Below are 19,766 nucleotides of genomic sequence, written 5' to 3'. Positions count from 1 at the left end.
CAGGGAGGGATCCTCGGCAAGGGCTTCCACCGATGAGCCCATGTGCGTGGAGGAGGAGCCGACAAGCATAGGCGCCGGCAGCTCCATTCTGGCAACGAGTGTTGCCGGCGAGGGAACTACCCCTCTACAGCTCGTCACAGGTAAGCCGCCTGCTTCCTGGCTTTTGCCACCTTTCCAGTTTGATCTTTTTCTCTTTTTTGTTTGCTTTGAGCTTCAATCTTGGTTTCATCTTGTTTCTCCTCCTTGGCTTCCACATCCCCCTTTGGTGGATCAGATGGATGTCGATGCCACCAGCGAGGAGACCGCCAAGGATGCTGCCGCCGAGGCCGCCAAAGTCGCTGCCGACGAGGCCGCCAAGGACGTGCGTGAAAAGGTCGCCAAGGGGTCTGCCGGGGAGGCTGGCAAGGAGACCGGCGACCGTACTGACGACATCCCTGCCGCAGGAGCGCCTGGCACTACATCGGTCCCGGAGTCCTCAGCTGCCGGGGAGACGGTGGTCGAAGTCCAACTGTCAACTTCCGAGGCCCCCACCTTGAGTAGATACCTGAAGGTAGGCGACGATCTGTTCGTCAGCATCCCGGGGACGGCAAGCACCGGAGCACCTACCGAGGGGGAGGTTTTTGACGAAGAATTCATTGCCGCCGCCGGGCTCAAGGTCGTTGACGAGCCGAGTGCCAGTAGCAGCAGTTCCAAGGAAGACCAGCTCCTCCAAGCCATGAGCAGCAACTTTCAGAAGCTCCAGGTGCTGCACCGTGCCCTCAAAGAGAAGCTGGACTCCATGGCGACGGTTGTCGACGCGGCAGAGGCAGACTTCCAGAAGCGTGTCGAGCAGATGCAGGTCTGGTTTGTCGCGGCCCGACAGGAGCTAAAGACTAGCCAGGAGTAGTTATGCCATCATTTGAACGAGCTCCTCCTGAAGCAGTCCGACATTGAGAAGGCCCAAGAGGAGGTTGCTGCACAGGCTGCCAAGGATGACGCCCAACTCAGGGAGCGCCGTTTCTTGCTCGACGCTCAAGAAGAGGACCTTGCCGCTCGCGAAGAGGCACTTGCCGCCAAGATCCACGGCAAGGATGAAGAAATCAAAAAACTTGTCGCACAGCGGACCCAAGAGCTGGAGCCAAAGCATAAGGACACACTCGATGCTCTGGTCCTGGATCATGCCAGCAAGTTGAAGGAAGCCGTCGATGCCGCCAAAGCCGCAGAGGCCGCCAAGAACGAGCTGGCCGGGAAGGTGGAGAAGATGGAGGTGGAGCTGGAGAAGCATAACAAGGAGGTCTCGTCACTCAAGAGCGACAGAGGCAAAACTGCCTACACCTTGGCGGAGTTGCAGGTCATCATATCTGAGAAGACCAAGCAGATCTCTGCCGCCAACGACTCCGTTGCCGATCTGAAGATGAAGCTGACCACACTGGAGGAGTCCCTTGAAGGCAACAGGGCTCGTGAGAAGACCCTGGCTAAGGACCTCCAGGAGGAGAAGCAACTGCTTGAGAGTGTCGCTGCCACCTACAACGACTATGTGGAAGGCGTGAGGATCTAGACTGAGTGCCTCATCGACGTTGCGGAGAGGCTCACCACGAGGAGAGAGTGACGCCGAGCGCCAGGCTAACCATGTTCTTCGAGGCCGTCCTCGACGCCCTGCAGCTGCTCCACTCCACCTGAGCAACCCAGTTGGCCAACGAATCCCGCAAGCTCTGCCGGGGCGTCGTACTCAAGGTGCTCACCAAGGTGGCATACAGGAACCCTGGCCTCAACCTCACCAACATGCTAGACAACTTGCCGGAGGATGCAAATCGCAAGGCGCTTGAAGAGCTCATCGCACCCATCGCCGACTTGGTCGACCAAGTCAAGAGGGTGGAAGGCCAGCGCTGGGACTAGCCGCTTCGCTTCTTCTTGCCGCCATGAATTCGTGCCCAAGACGCTTTATCTTAAGTCAGAACTGCGGCAACCATTGATGTAATATAACTTGCTGTGTTTCGGATTGAATGCATGATATCTTCCTCGTTTGATCTCTCTTTGTATGGCATACACCCTACGCTTTGTTGGGAAAAAGCTTGCCGGTGTGCGCACCCTTGCCGCGAGCGCTTTGAGGACGGATCCTTAGCAGCCTGCTGGGGGTGCCGCCGCCGGCAAGGCACCTTGCCGTTCTTAGCGCAGCCACTTGAACCGTTGAGCAGACTCGAAATAGAGCAAGGGCGCAACCAATCCCGACAAAGTTCCCTCGCGTGCAGGTTTTCCATACAAGAACCTAAACTATTCGAGGAAAATAACCTTACATTAAAAGAAATTCACTCAAGGTTTCGTGACTTAGCTTTTCGTTGCCGTGTTCTATGGAAAGAGCAGCGGCTCTCTGAAAGACCTCATTGATCTTAAATTGGATTTGGAAGATGCCGCTCCGAACATCGCCTGTTGGTGTCCACACTCTCTATCCCCCGGCAAACTTGTATGCGAGGGAACCTTCTATCCTTGGAGAAAAAGAAAGAAGAGAAAATAGAGACATGGAACCTTGGCGGTTCATCAGTACTTGCTGGAAGCAAACGTAGTACAATATCCTGGATAAGCATGCATATATATAAACATGGAAATCAACAAGAAATGCACATATTTAACTTATTTAACTGCGCACAGGGTTTGCGCCTGGCTCTGTACATAGGGTTATATGCCTTGCCGGCAAGGCTAGTACAAAAGTGGGTTGCCGGGACTCCCCTCATGGGTAAAACTTGCGAAGATGTTCGATATTCTAGGAGTTGCTCACTGGAATGCCATCTTCAGTCTCCAGGCAGACTGCGCCGGGCCTGGTGACTCGTATTACCCGATAAGGGCCTTCCCACTTTGCCGTCAACTTGTTGGAATTCTTGGCCGACTGAACGGACCGAAGAACAAGGTCGCCTTCGTCAAGGCTTTGGGCGTGAACCTTGTAGCTATGGTAGCGGTGCAAGGCTTGCTGGTAACGCGCAGCTCGCACAGCAGCCTGAAGACGATCTTCCTCAAGGAGCGTAGCATCATCTTGCTGCAACTGCTCTTGCTCAAGCTCATCATAAGCGAGCACTCGAGGTGACCCGTGTATGAGTTTTGTGGGGAGAACCGCTTCTGCCCCATACACCAGGGAGAAGGGCGTCTGGCCGGTGGCTCAATTCGGTGTCGTCCTGATTGACCAAAGAATCGCTGATAACTCATCAATCCAGCGTCTTCCGCACTTGTGCAGCCTGTCAAAATTCCTTGTTTTGAGGCCCCGCAGCACTTCAGCATTTGCCCTTTCTGCCTAGCCGTTGCTTCTTGGATGAGCAACAGAAGCAAAACAGATTTTGCTGTCGAGGTCCTGGATATATTGCATGAAGGTGCGGCTTGTGAACTGTGTGCCGTTGTCGGTGATGACTCTGTTTGGCACACCAAAACGGCAAACTAGTCGCTTGAAGAACTTGACAGCTGATTGTGTTGTCACCTTCCTCACTGCTTCCACTTCCGTCCACTTTGTGATCTTGTCGATCACAACGTACAAGTACTCAAAGCCCCCGATAGCACGGGGGATAGGGCCCAGTATGTCGAGCCCCAAGACTGAAAATGGCCAGGAGAGAGGGATCGTTTGAAGAGCTTGAGCTGGCTGATGGAGTTTCTTTCAATGGAACTGACACGCTTCACACTTGGTTACTAGTGCAGTTGCATCCTGGAGGGCAGTGGGCCAAAAGAAACCTTGCCGGAATGCCTTGCCGGCAAGAGCCCTTGATCCTATGTGAGAGCCACATCTGCCTCCATGTATCTCTGCCAGCAGCTCCAGTCCGTCCTCCCGAGGAATGCACTTCAATTTCACGCTGTTCGGTCTTTTTCTGTATAGGACATCGTCCACAAATTGGTACATGTTAGACCGACGGGCTACTTTCACTACTTCTTCCTGTTCCTCAGGGAGTTCCCCCATTTGGAGGAACTGAACGACGTGTTGTGCCCATGTTGGAGCCTGAGGCTCGTCCGCGAGGACTAAAGGCACATTCTCTGCCATGGGAGCAGTTGTCTCTACGGCAAGGGCTTGAGGCCCTGCCGGAGCTGTCGCTCCCCGGCAAGCTTGGCGTCCCCAACAACTTCCTTGCCCGCAGCTCCTGGGAGCTCAGCGGGAAAGTAATTGCCAGGGCATGACTTCCTTCGCTTATTCTGCTCTGCCGATGGTTCAATGAATGCCTGAGTTAATTGGAGCACAAAGGTCCCTGGTTCCACAGGTAACTTGAGGGCAGCACGTTTTGACAGGTTGTCAGCAATGCTGTTCTCTGCTCGAGGAACATACTCTGCTTCTACACCATCAAAACGCTCCTCAAACTTCCTCACTTCATCTATGTAAGCTTCCATCAACGGGCTCTGATAATCCTTGTTAACTTGCTTGACGACAAGCTGTGAATCACCTCTAACGATGAGCTTCCTGATTCCAAGGTCTGCCGCGATCCTGAGACCGGCAAGCAGTCCCTCGTACTCCGCAGTGTTGTTTGTTGACCTCTCCCGGGGAAAGTGCATCTGGACTACGTACTTGAGGTGCTCTCCGGTGGGTGCGGCAAGCAGCACACCAGCATCGGCGCGTTGCAGCGAGAAAGCCCCATCAAAGTACATAATCTAATCACGGCTAGTTTCCTTGCCCGGGAGAGTGGTCTCTTGAATTTCTTCGTCAGGCGTTGAGGTCCATTCTGCAATGAACTCTGCCAAGGCTCTGCTCTGAATTGTCAAAGTGCTTTCAAACCTTAGACCAATGCTTGATAGTTCCAATGCCCACTCCACAATCCTTCTGGTTGCATCTGGGTTATGCAAGATCCATTGCAACGGGAAGCGAGTGATGACGGTGATCTCATGTGCTTGAGAATAGTGACGCAGCTTCCTCGAAGCCACAAGGAGGCCGAAGAGCAACTTCTGCACACCAGAGTATCTTGATCTAGCCCCCTGCAAGAGGGAGCTGACAAAATAAACTGGTTGCTACATCATCTTCTTCTGTATCACTTCGCTTGCTTGCACCGATCCTGCCTCGCCGGCACCAGACTCTGCCCTGCCGGGACCAGACTCTGCCGAGGGTCTTGCCTTGCCGGCACCAGACCCTGCCGGGGAGAGTTCTGGCTCATCATCCGACGGTCTCGCCGCCGCCACTGCTTCTTCATCAACTTCCCTCTGCGCCACTAGCGCAACACTGACCACTTGATTCGTTGCCGCTAAATATAGCAACAACAGCTCTTGCGGTCTAGGCGCGACTAGTATTGGCGTAGAGGAGAGGTACCTCTTCAAATCTTGCAGCGCTGCCTCCGCTTCCGGAGTCCATTTCATTGGACCTGCCATTTTTAAAATCTTGAAAAAGGGCAGGGTGCGCTCAGCAGATTTGCAGATGAACCTACTTAAAGCAGCAACGCAGCCAGCAAGCCGACGCACATCTTTGACTCGTCTTGGTGCTTCAATCATCTCAATCGCCTTGATCTTGTCAGGATTTGCTTCGATCCCACGCTGAGACACAAAGAACCTGAGAAGTTTGCCGGATGGGACACCAAACACACACTTCTCAGGGTTGAGCTTGAGGTTGATCTTGCGCAAGTTTGCAAATGTTTCTTCCAAATCTTGCACGAGTGTTGCCTTGTCCTTGGTTTTGACCACTATGTCATCCATGTAAGCTTCCATATTTCTATGGAGCTGGGGCTCAAAACCAATCTGAACCGCTCTTGCAAACGTCGAACCAATACTTTTCAACCCGAAAGGCATTCGTATAAAACAATACGTACCACATGTGGTGATAAACGCGGTCTTCTCTTCATCTTCCTTTGTCATGAAGATTTGGTGGTATCCTGAGTAGGCGTCAAGGAAAGACAACAAGTCGCACCCGGCAGTGGAGTCCACGATCTGGTCGATGCACGGCAAAGGGAAAGGATCCTTTGGACAAGCCTTATTGATATTTGTATGTCAGGGAAACGACACCTATGGGATCTCGTGGATCCCTTCTACGGTTGGCCGGGAAAAGGAGTGCACAAAGAGCAGATCTAACGATCAACGCGAGGGATTTTTACCCAAGTTCGGGCCGCTGAGAAGCGTAAAACCCTAGTCCTGCTTGTAGTGTATTTCCGTGTTCTTGAGCTTCGGCTCATTGCTTGATGTCTACTACAAAACCTTCTTCTTGTAGACGTTGTTGGGCCTCCAAGTGCAGAGGTTTGTAGGACAGTAGCAAATTTCCCTCAAGTGGATGACCTAAGGTTTATCAATCCGTGGGAGGCGTAGGATGAAGATGGCCTCTCTCAAACAACCCTGCAACCAAATAACAAAGAGTCTCTTGTGTCCCCAACACACCCATACAATGGTAAATTGTATAGGTGCACTAGTTCGGCGAAGAGATGGTGATACAAGTGCAATATGGATGGTAGATATGAGTTTTTGTAATCTGAAATATAAAAACAGCAAGGTAACTAATGATAAAAGTGAGCGTAAACGGTATTGCAATGCGTTGAAACAAGGACTAGGGTTCATACTTTCACTAGTGCAAGTTCTCTCAACAATAATAACATAATTGGATCATATAACTATCTCTCAACATGCAACAAAGAGTCACTCCAAAGTCACTAATAGCGGAGAACAAACGAAGAGATTATCGTAGGGTACGAAACCACCTCAAAGTTATTCTTTCTAATCGATCTATTCAAGAGTCCGTAGTAAAATAACACGAAGCTATTCTTTTCGTTCGATCTATCATAGAGTTCATACTAGAATAACACCTTAAGATACAAATCACCTAGATACTCCAATGTCACCTCAAGTATCCGCGGGCATGATTATATGATATGCATCACACAATCTCAGATTCATCTATTCAAACCAACACAAAGAACTTCAAAGAGTGCCCCAAAGTTTCTACCGGAGAGTCAAGACAAAAACGTGTGCCAACCCCTATGCATAGGTTCATGGGCGGAACCCGCAAGTTGATCACCAAAACGTACATCAAGTGGATCACATGATATCCCATTGTCACCACAGATAAGCACGATAAGACATACATCAAGTGATCTCAAATCCTTAAAAGACTCAATCCAATAAGATAACTTCAAAGGGAAAACTCAATCCATTACAAGAGAGTAGAGGGGGAGAAACGTCATAAGATCCAACTATAATAGCAAAGCTCGCGATACATCAAGATCGTGTCACCTCAAGAACACGAGAGAGAGATCAAACACATAGCTACTGGTACATACCCTCAGCCCCGAGGGTGAACTATTCCCTCCTCGTCATGGAGAGCGCCGGCATGATGAAGATGGCCACCGGTGAGGGATCCCCCCTCCGGCAGGGTGCCGGAACAGGGTCCCGATTAGTTTTTGGTGGCTACAGAGGCTTGCGGCGGCGGAACTCCCGATCTATTCTGTTCCCCGATGGTTTTAGGGTATATGGATATATATAGGCGAAAGAAGTCGGTCAGGGAAGCCACGAGGGGCCCACGAGGGTGGAGGGCGCGCCCCCTGCCTCGTGCCTTCCTAGTTGCTTCCCTTACGTGCACTCCAAGTCCCCTGGATTGCTTCCGTTCCAAAAAATAACTCTCCCGAAGGTTTCATTCCGTTTGGACTCCGTTTGATATTCCTTTTCTGCGAAACACTGAAACAAGGGAAAAAACAGAAACTGGCACTGGGCTCTGGGTTAATAAGTTAGTCCCAAAAATAATATAAAAGTGCATAGTAAAGCCCATTAAACATCCAAGATGGATAATATAATAGAATGAATACTTCAGAAATTATAGATACGTTGGTGACGTATAAGCATCCCCAAGCTTAATTCATGTTCGTCCTCGAGTAGGTAAATGATAAAAGAAAGAATTTATGAAGTGTGAATGCTAGCAGGTGCACAAGTTTGACTAATGATAATTTCAATCACCTTTACTAGCATCATTATATGTCATAACAGTAGCTTATCTCATAAAACTTTTCATGATCAAGTAACAAACTATTCACATGTTAAAGTATAGATCATAAACCTTCTTAAAAACTAACAAACCATGTTATTAGTCATCAAACAATTACAATTCATCTTATTTTCAGGAAGAGTCTATGTCAGAGCTTTGATTTAGCAAACTCCACATACTCAACTATCATTTAGTCTTTCACAATTGCTAACACTCACGCGGTATTTATGGGTTCAAAGTTTTAATCAGACACAGAGAAAGATAGGGGCTTATAGATTCGCCTCCCAACCTTTTACCTCAAGGGTAATGTCAACAATAATAGCTCATGATGCCTTACATCCAATTGGATATATATATCAGAATCTTTCCAACATGAAGTGCTTGCCAAAGGATAAAATGAAAAAAAGGAAAGGTGAAGATCACCATGACTCTTGCATAAAAGTAAAAGATACGCCCTTCGCAAAGGGAAGCAGAGGTTGCGATGCTCTTTCATAGTTGGATGCACAAAATCTTAATGCGAGGGAACATCACTTTATATTGCCACTTGTGATAGGGGCCTTTATTATGCAGTCCGTCGCTTTTATTGCTTCCATATCACAAGATCGTATAAAGCTTATTTTCTCCACACTAAAAGATCATACATATTTAGAGAGCAATTTTTATTGCATGCACCGATGACAACTTACTTGAAGGATCTTACTCAATCCATAGGTAGGTATGGTGGACTCTCATGGCAATACTGGTTTAAGGGATGTTTGGAAGCACAAGTAGTATCTCTACTTGGTGCAAAGAATTTGGCTAGCATGAGGGGGAAAGGCAAGCTCAACGTGTTGGGCGATCCATGACAATATACTTTATTTCGGATATAAGAAAACATAACCCATTACATTGTCTTCCTTGTCCAACATCAACCTTTTAGCATATCATATTTTAATGAGTGCTCACAATTACAAAAGATGTCCAAGATAGTATATTTATATGTGAAATCTCTCTTCCTTCAATATTCTTTCATGAATTGTTCAAGTGACCAATACAATGTTTGCTAACCTTCAGTAAATTTACCACCTATACTTCTTATATGTAAAGTCATTACTCCCCATGGGATAAACATATGAAACATATATAATTTCAGATTTATGATATTCAATTCATTCAACCATTTACTCATAGGATATAAGTGAAGCACACGAGTAAATGACAAACTACTCCAAAAAGATATAAATGAAGATTAATGAGTAGTTAAATAATTATTTAGCTATGTGAGGACTCTCTCTCATTCAATAATTTCAGATCTAGATATTTTATTCAAACAACAAGCAAAACAAAATAAAATAAATTGACGCTCCAAGCAAAACACATATCATGTGGTGAATAAAAATATAGCTCCAAGTAAAGTTACCGATGAACGAAGACGAAAGAGGGGATGCCTTCCGGGGCATCCCCAAGCTTAGACGCTTGGTTATCCTTGAATATTACCATGGGGTGCCTTGGGAATCCCCAAGCTTAGGCTGTTGCCACTCCTTATTCCATAGTACATCGAATCTTTACCCAAAACTTGAAAACTTCACAACACAAAACTTAACAGAAAATCTCGTGAGCTCCGTTAGCGAAAGAAAACAAAACACCAATTCAAGGTACTGTAGTGAACTCATTCTTTATTTATATTGGTGTTAAACCTACTGTATTCCAACTTCTCTATGGTTTATAAACTATTTTACTAGCCATAGATTCATCAAAATAAGCAAACAGCACATAGAAAACAGAATCTATCAAAAACAGAACAGTCTGTAGTAATCTGTATCAAACGTATACTTCTGGAACCCCAAAAATTCTAAAATAAATTGGTGGACCTGAGGAATTTGTCTAGTAATCATCTTCAAAAAGAATCAACTAAATATCACTCTCCAGTAAAACGTTTTAGCTAATCTCGTGAGCGCTAAAGTTTCTGTTTTTTACAGCATGATCATAAAGACTTCACCCAAGTCTTCCCAAAGGTTCTACTTGGCACAAACACTAATCAAAACACAAAACCACATCTAAACATAAGCTAGATGGATTATTTATTTCTAAACAGAACCAAAAATCAAGAAACTAAAATAAAATTGGGTTGCCTCCCAACAAGCGCTAACGTTTAACGCCCCTAGCTAGGCGTGATGATTTCAATGATGCTCGCATAAAAGATAAGAATTGAAACATAAAGAGGGCATCATGAAGAATATGACTAGCACATTTAAGTCTAACCCACTTCCTATGCATAGGGATTTTGTGAGCAAACAACTTATGGGAACAAGAATCAACTTGCATAGGAAGGTAAAACAAGCATAACTTCAAGATTTTAAGCACATAGAGAGGAAACTTGATATTATTGCAATTCCTACAAGCATACATTCCTCCCTCATAATAATTTTCATTAGCATCATGAATGAATTAAATAATATAACCAGCACCTAAAGCATTCTTTTCATGATCTACTTGCATAGGAATTTTACTACTCTCCACATAAGCAAAATTCTTCTCATTCGGAATAGTGGGAGTATCATAAGAGACTTGAATACTATAAATTGTTTCCACATTAAAAGAGTAATGTTCAGAAAAAGGTTAATCATAATCATGACAAGTTTTATAAATATAATCACCACTACTTTTTATAGCATAAGTTTCATCACAATAATCATCATAAGTACCAACTTTCTTCTCCTCATAATCAATTGAAATCTCTTCCAAGATAGTTGACTCATCACTAAATAAAGTCATGACCTCTCCAAATCCACTTTCATAAATATTATAAGATTAAACATCCTCCAAAATAGTGGGATCATTACTTCCTAAATTTGAAACTCTTCCAAACCCACTTTCATCAATATAATCATCATAAGTAGGAGGCATGCTATCATCATTATAAATTTGCATATCAAAACTTGGGAGACTAAAAACATCATCTTCATTAAACATAGCATCCCCAAGCTTGGGACAAACATTAATTTCAGCAAATATATTCTCAAATATGTCATCCTCATCAAACATAGCTTCCCCAAGCTTGGGCCTTTTCATATCATAAGCATAATCATTCTCATCATTAATAGTATGGATAGCACCAATAGTATAGCAATTATCATCATCACAATGAGTAGTAGGAGCAACATCATTTGGTAGGGATACCTTTTTACCTTTGCTTCTCCGTTTTTTCTTTTTCTTCTTCACATCATGTGCGGGTTTATCCCTCTTTTTTGAGCTCCTTATTGATGAGATTGGTTGAATAGAAAGCTCCTCCTCGTTACCTGATTCATCATAAGAAATAATAGGAGGATATTGGGAAGTCTTTTCCCTTTCATTAGTATTATCTTCATCTTCTATTTGTTTTCTTTTCTTTATGTAATTGGCAATATAAGGATTTTCAATGCAATTCACCGCACATACATATAAATTTCTTCTAGATCAATATCGAGGAATTTTTCGAGGTTATATTCTGGAATAATCTTAGTTTGACGTTTCATTTCTTCATAACCCAAAAGCAAACTAAGTTCACTATAATGTGCAAGGGAAATTAAGTCATCACAATTTTTGGACATGATTCGATTATGAAACAATTTGCATTTGATATTTAAATGACCATGTTCATTGCAAAGTTCACAAGTATGGCTAAGAAATTTTAAATTTTCAGCACTAACATTTAGCCTTTCTTGTAACCATTTAGTTTCTAAATGCTTATGCCTCTTGCAATATCTATCTTCCCTATTTGGTGTGTACTTGCAAACCCAATGCACTCTATAAAAATTGACATGTTTATAGGAGACATTTTCATCATAACTAGTGCAATCATCATTAGTACGATGGATATTTAAGGAGTTCATACTAACAACATTGCAATCATGCTCATCATTCAAAGATTTAGTGCCAAACATTTTAATGGATTCTTCTTCTAACACCTTGGCACAATTTTCCTTCCCATCATACTCACGAAAGATATAAAAAAGATGAAGCGTATAAGGTAAACTCAATTCCATTTTCTTGTAGTTTTCTTTTATAAACTAAACTAGTGATAAAACAAGAAACTAAAAGATTCGATTGCAAGATCTAAAGATATACCTTCAAGCACTCACCTCCCCGGCAACGGCGCCAAAAAAGAGCTTGATGTCTACTACACAACCTTCTTCTTGTAGACGTTGTTGGGCCTCCAAGTGCAGAGGTTTGTAGGACAGTAGAAAATTTCCCTCAAGTGGATGACCTAAGGTTTATCAATCCGTGGGAGGCGTAGAATGAAGATGGCCTCTCTCAAACAACCCTGCAACCAAATAACAAAGAGTCTATTGTGTCCCCAACACACCCAATACAATGGTAAATTGTATAGGTGCACTAGTTCGGCGAAGAGATGGTGATACAAGTGCAATATGGATGATAGATATGAGTATTTGTAATATGAAAATATAAAAACAGCAAGGTAACTAATGATAAAAGTGAACGTAAACGGTATTGCAATGCGTTGAAACAAGGACTAGGGTTCATACTTTCACTAGTGCAAGTTCTCTCAACAATAATAACATAATTGGATCATATAACTATCTCTCAACATGCAACAAAGAGTCACTCCAAAGTCACTAATAGCGGAGAACAAACGAAGAGATTATTGTAGGGTATGAAACCACCTCAAAGTTATCCTTTCTAATCGATCTATTCAAGAGTCCGTAGTAAAATAACACGAAGCTATTCTTTCCGTTCGATCTATCATAGAGTTCATACTAGAATAACACCTTAAGATACAAATCAACCAAAACCCTAATGTCACCTAGATACTCCAATGTCACCTCAAGTATCCGCGGGCATGATTATACGATATGCATCACACAATCTCAGATTCATCTATTCAAACCAACACAAAGAGCTTCAAAGAGTACCCCAAAGTTTCTGCTGGAGAGTCAAGACAAAAACGTGTGCCAACCCCTATGCATAGGTTCATGGGCGGAACCCGCAAGTTGATCACCAAAACATACATCAAGTGGATCACGTGATATCCCATCGTCACCACAGATAAGCATGGCAAGACATACGTCAAGTGTTCTCAAATCCTTAAAAGACTCAATCCGATAAGATAACTTCAAAGGGAAAACTCAATCCATTAAAAGAGATTAGAGGTGGAGAAACACCATAAGATCCAACTATAATAGCAAAGCTCGCGATACATCAAGATCGTATCACCTCAAGAACACGAGAGAGATCAAACACATAGCTACTGGTACATACCCTCAGCCCCGAGGGTGAACTACTCCCTCCTCATCATGGAGAGCGCCGAGATGATGAAGATGGCCACCGGCGAGGGATCCCCCCTCCGGCAGGGTGCCGGAACAGGGTCCCGATTGGTTTTTGGTGGCTACAGAGGCTTGCGGCGGTGGAACTCCCGATCTATTCTGTTCCCCGATGGTTTTAGGGTATATGGATATATATAGGCGAAAGAAGTCTGTCAGGGAAGCCACGAGGGGCCCACGAGGGTGGAGGGCGCGCCCAGGGGGGTGGGCGCGCCCCTGCCTTGTGCCTTCCTCGTTGCTTCCCTTATGTGCACTCCAAGTCCCCTGGATTGCTTCCGTTCCAAAAATAACTCTGCCGAAGGTTTCATTCCGTTTGGACTCCGTTTGATATTCCTTTTCTGCGAAACACTGAAACAAGGGAAAAAACAAAAACTGGCACTGGGCTCTGGGTTAATAAGTTAGTCCCAAAAATAATATAAAAGTGCATAGTAAAGCCCATTAAACATCCAAGATGGATAATATAATAGCATGAATACTTCATAAATTATAGATACGTTGGAGACGTATCATTGCTACGCATGCAAACTGGGCCAGAAAGTCCAAAAAATCCCTTCCTGCATCGCCCTGGGCCTCCTTTTATACCAAGGGGCTACCACAGTGGCGTGCAGGCACACAGGAGGTGTAAAGTGCTACAATGCACGTGCTTATCACTGACGTCTTAGGACAAACGCATTAAATGCGCTGCTTACGTGCCCTCTAACTTTATTGGGGACAGAAACAGAGCCCGTTCCGTCTGTCGCCGCCTCACCCCATCTTAACACGCATCCAGGATGATGAGGCATGCAACGCCAAGCTGACTGGCTAGCCGCTGCGCTGGAGCGGTGGCAGGATCTTCACGAAGATCTGCATGCCGCCACGCAGGTGCTTTCCTGGTTGGCAGGGCAGTGGAGCCTTGTCGTGCGCAAGCCTCGTCGTGACCATGCAATAGTCCCCTGCAATAATCTTGCTGGGGCCTCGCAAACGTCCCCAGCAAGAACCTTGCTGGGAGCTTTGCCATCTGGTCTTCACAAAGATCTGCATGCCACCACGCATGCGCCCCTGGGTCTTGGTCTTGACATTGTCGATGGTGTCAGAGCTCTCAACCTCAAGGGTGGTGGTCTTATCAGTGCTTCGCAAGCCGTCCCAACAAGGATCTTGCCGGGGCTTTGGGAGCCGTCCCGGCAAGGATCTTGCCGACAATTATCTTGCTGGGGGTCCAGCTTGTGTTCTGCTCTCTGATTACTGGCTTGGACGCCGTCTTGGTCGTCTTGTATTTTGCCCCCAGCTGCCCCCGTCAACCCTTGCCGCGGGTGCGGCTGCAACTGCCCGTGCAGAAGGAAGGGGTACCAAAGGGCCCAGTCTTTAGTACACCGACAGCGCCAAATGGCACAAGTTCCCAGTTCAAACCCAATTATCTACAAAAAAATGTTTTCTAATGTAGTAATTGTTTGTATCTTTGTAATTCTTAAAGATAATAATGATTCTTTTAAAATATGTAATGTCATTTTCAGCCTACTAACATCAAGATATAGTAAGGCGAGAGAAACTATGATTGTAATTATCTTCTCCATATTCAAACGGTTGAGAACTTGAAGCAAAATGGAGTGTAAGCCCAATTAAACTAAAACTTGAAGCCATTATTTTTCTCAACTTAGGGGTATATGATCTTGACTTTGTACAGAGAATTATTTTCATATCAAAGCCTTTATTTGGTGATAAAGTTTCTCCCTTATGTAACTTATCATTCACAATGTTAACATGGATAAGTAATACTCCTCCGTCACTCAATGCACGACGTTTTTGCAAGCTATCATTTACACAAAGGATATCCCAGAACCTATGGAATAAAATTGAGTGAAGAACCTTTTCTTAGAGCAAGAGTGTCATGGCCCAAAACCTTCGTGGTTGCATGAATGAAACTTAAGTGTTGTTTAGCGCCTACAGCTCCTAAAGGATCTCCCATGAACAGGGGACAAATTAACAAAACAGCCAACAATGCTGGTGCCAAGACTCGACAAACAAAATTCCACATGCTCAGGATCTTGACATCAATCGCCTCAGGTGGCCCACCCTGTCACCGCTTCATTAATCCTTTGTTTTTCAGTGCTGCTTAGCTAGGAAACTTCCAGCAGTTGCGGGATGGAGTTGAAGGGCCGAGCCCAAGATCAGCTTCATCGAGTATGTAACTGTACTTTTTAGTCAGTAGTAGGATGAATGAACTCACTATGTATGCAAGTAGAAAATAGGACAAATATTGTCATACCTCATTCATTGGCAGGGGTATCGCCGATCTGAACCTGACTATAAAACGTACCAACATGTAAAGGAAGGATTATAGAAAAATTAAGAGAAGCAGATGCCAAGTAGAGAAAAAAAGCATGTATCTTAGTCAGCTCGACATACACTACCAGTATCAAACAATTCTAGTTCTCTAAAGGTGTATGTACAGAGAAATTTAGCCAGACAACTTGCCCATAAGCATGAGCTCCCACATGCTGAAATCATTGATTATTTCTAAATGGCCAACAACAAATTAGATACATATGGGAAGACAAAGCTTCAGAAATTTCTTACTATGTATTACAAAGGTAAAAGGCTAGCAGTAACACTGACAAGTATTCAAGTGTAAGATAAAGTGTAAGAATTAAAGGCATTTACATGGACTACCATTAGCTCATAGGCAAGGTCTGCTGCTAATGGATCGCCACTAAGTACTTGAAGTTACTATGCAGTCTGCAATGAAAGAACTTCATTATAAACATATGTTCCTAGCCTGGTCCTTTCTTTGAAAAGAGAAGCAAAAAAGGATTATGCAATAGACACACTAAACACCAAGGCGATGAAAAATATTCACTGTTGTACCTCATATTTTTCGACTACACATCTAAACTGGCCCTAAAAAATATATTACAGATAATGAAAAAAACTTCTTAAGGCACTCACAGGTTATGATTCTGCCAACCTACCATTTTCTCTCATTCTGTAAAATGACCATGTCAACACTAAGTTATATGAAGCTACAAAGAGATAATAATAAGAGCGACATTGATGAAAACTCAAACCACAATGTACGTCGTGGTAGTACCGCCTTTGTTCTAATAAAATCATACTATAATGATTTGCGTATAGAAAATTATATACATCTACCTGACCTATGTTATAATAGCATTATATATATGCTTCACTCAGTGTGCGTATATTTTTTAGAATGTAAATCTTCCCATATTTTGAGAAACCATTTCAGGATTGCAAGGAACAGTTTTGCAAGGAACAACATTGGAAGTAAATCACAGACATATATCTACTAAAAACCAGTGTTGTTTCCTCCCTGCTCATTTTGATTTGCTGCTAGTATCCAAGTGACAAAGAGTTGTATGGTCAGTGGCATTTGGTTAGCCACTGACCCACAGCTTGTTTAGTTCTCTAATCTAAACCCTCTCAGTAGTATACTCATCCAGAGGTACACCACAGCTCCAACTTGAGCAAATGAAACTGAACTTATGCTTAAATGACGGAATGAGACAAAAACTATTAGGAGGCTATAGAACATGAAAGCACACACAGAAAGCAGAGCAGCAAGACAGGCAAGGATCACAACAGCAAACCTTGACGAGGTCCAACGAGCAGAATGGAAACGCGGCAACGAGCTAAACGAAGATTCTGCACGAAATCAGCAAGATGGAACAACCTGTAAAATAGAAAGGGAAATAATCAGTATAGAACAACGGCATGCAACTATATAGGATCTATAATAAACAAACCAACTGTACCGAAAGACAAAAGATCACACGACATTGTGAAATAATCAGTCCATAAAGATCATTAGTACATAAGAGATCAGAACACGGGAGAAAGCAACGACCACTGAAAGCACACTCTGCCTGTGCTGCAATGGTATTCCAAAACAGGTGCAACGATGGAAACAAAAGTGTTCATCCATTCCAACGCAAACAGCAAAACAAGCAACAAAATAGAAGCAAAACAAAAAGACACATCGCCTTCAAACATCACTATTTTACAAAAGTATCAGCATCATCGTATCCTCATACAAGCCGCGGAAACCGACACCGCGAACCATGCACAACCAACGCAAGATGAAAACACACGACATCATTCATCGAGCAACCCTCGCGCATTTCATCAAACACCTAACAGGCATGCACCCATAGAGAAGCAGAGCAGGCTGGACAGCAAGGACGGAACGACCCACGCTCCTACGAAGGAGCCAACGCGAAAGTCAAGGAAGCTGCGCACGAAGGGAGCAAATGGAAACAGACGAGATCAGTAAATCGTACAAACAACAGCAGGAAAGAACCGGAGGAGCAGACTAGAAAGAATCTTAACCAACAGCACCAATGGAGGAATAGATGGCCGTGGTGCAGAGCCGGAGGGCAGGGCGTTCGAACGGGACGAAGCGAGGCGACGTAGAGAGTGCGCAGCGAGTGGGTGAAGCGAGCGTGCACAGAATGAGAAGGAGGAGAAGAAGACAAGGGGGAAATCGAAGAGAAAAAAGGCCCTTGGCGAGTCACTACTAAGAAATAGCTTATACACGCAACCTTAGCAGCAACACGGTTTAAAAAGAGGCGCTACTGCTAATTAGTAGTAGCACTTTCTAGTTTCGAGCGTTGCTAGTAGGTTTTTAGCAGTAGCACGTTCTGGCAAACCGCACTGCTGTTATGGCCAGCCCGGGCCGAGGTGCCCATCCCCACTTAGCAGTAGCGCCTGTCATGGACCTGCGCTACAACTATTGACTTTAGTAGTAGCGTTGGACCTAAAAATGCGTTACTACTAAGCCCAGGACCTCTCAGTCTCCCCTCCTCACTCTCCATCTCCACTCTCTCTCCCACCCTCGTCGGCGGCCTGCCCCCGAACTGCTCCGGCCGCCCCCCCGGCCCGTGCCCGCCCTCCTCCATCGCCGTCGCCGCCTCCTTCCTCGTCAGTAAGCCGCCTCCCTCCTCCCTCCTCCTACTCTCTCCTTTCTCCTCCCTTCTTCCTCCTCGGTCGGCCGCCCTCCTCCTCCTCTCTCTCTCCTCCCTCCCTCCCTCCATCCTCCTCTGGGCACCATCCTCCCTCCTCCTCCTCTCTCTCTCCTCCCTCCCTCCCTCCTCCCTCCTACCTCCCTCCATCCTTCCTCCCTCTGTTCTGGTAGAATGAGGCTTTTTTAATGTTTTTCAAATACAATAGAATGTAGAATGTAAATTTTTAGTAAATGTAGGGGTTATAAGATATTTAGCATTGTAGATTATTTGAATAGAATAGAAAATTTTCAATAGTGTAGAGTATTTGAATGGAATAGAATATTTTTAGTAATGTAGGGGCAAAACAACGAAATACCTTTAAAAATTTAGTATTAATTTAGGTTATTTGAATATAATAGAATACAAAAAAATTAGTAATGGTTTCTATGGTTCAAGAAGTAGACAGTAGGTAAAAAAACCAGGGAATTTTTCTAGGGTTTAGGGTTTCACTAAACCCTAAAATGAGGATAATAATGTTTTTGTTTATATTTTGTTTTTGCAGAAATCAAGGACCCTGCACCATCCCTGCTGTCGTCCCCGTCACCGACCTCCTCCCACCTCGAGGTGAGACCAGCCAAATCCCCATGTCGATGATGATGTAGATGTTTTGATAGATGTATTAGAGTAGTAGATGAGTAGTTGTGACAATTTCCATGGAATAGAAAATTTTCAATGTAGGTCTTTCAAATATGATGGACATTTAGACATGTGTTATGTAGTGTTGTGTGCAACAACTGCCTGCCCAAGTGGCCTATGTTTGCAGGGAACACCTCAGAGTGGCCTATGTTTTGCTGGAGTGTTGATTAATTTTCATTCCGGCAAATTTCAGGCGCACGATATATGTCCTTTTTAGCAAAGGTCATGCCAGATTTTTCCGTGAATTTTGGCATGACTTGTCCTAGAATATGTAGAAAATATCGAGTGGCCCAGATTTTCTAGAAAGATAATTAAATGACATTTCGGGTTGACTTTAAGTCTGTCAGGACTCCACCATATATAAGAGAAGAAGAATGCCGACTGTTGTCGTGGGGGTCGTTCTTCCTCTTTTTTCTCGTGATAGACCTTTTGGTAATGCACGGGAAGGAAGAGAAGAACGGCCATCACCGATGGTCGCAAAATGTCAGAGAGGAATCAGTGAGGGAGAGTCTCCACCATATATGAGAGGACGAAGAATCCCGACTGTTGTCATGGGGGTCGCTTCTCCTTCGCTCCCGTGTGCTAGACATCTTGGTGTAATGCACTCAGGCACGAAGGGAGGAGCGACCATCACCGACGGTCGAATATATACACCATGTGAGCTGAGAGTTTTCAAGAAAAGGCTCGACAGACCGATAGTCAATCCGTGATGAATAATAATGATCTAATTTAGTTTTTGTAGTACATATATTGAATTTTAGAATTTTAATCTTTGAATTATGAACATAGGAAATGTGTGACGACGACGATAGGATACTGGAGTGCGACTACTACGGCGAGGATCGGGGTCTATGCGACAGGCCTCACCTAGTAGACAGTCAGCTCTTCAGTATTAAGCTTGGCGAGACCTTCGATGTTGACACGCACTGGTGCAGAGACCTGCTATAC

Source organism: Triticum aestivum, chromosome 1D (assembly GCF_018294505.1).
Source record: "Triticum aestivum cultivar Chinese Spring chromosome 1D, IWGSC CS RefSeq v2.1, whole genome shotgun sequence".
Taxonomy (NCBI): Eukaryota; Viridiplantae; Streptophyta; class Magnoliopsida; order Poales; family Poaceae; genus Triticum; species Triticum aestivum.
The sequence above is the reverse complement of the archived record's forward strand: the minus strand, read 5'-3'. Positions refer to the sequence as shown.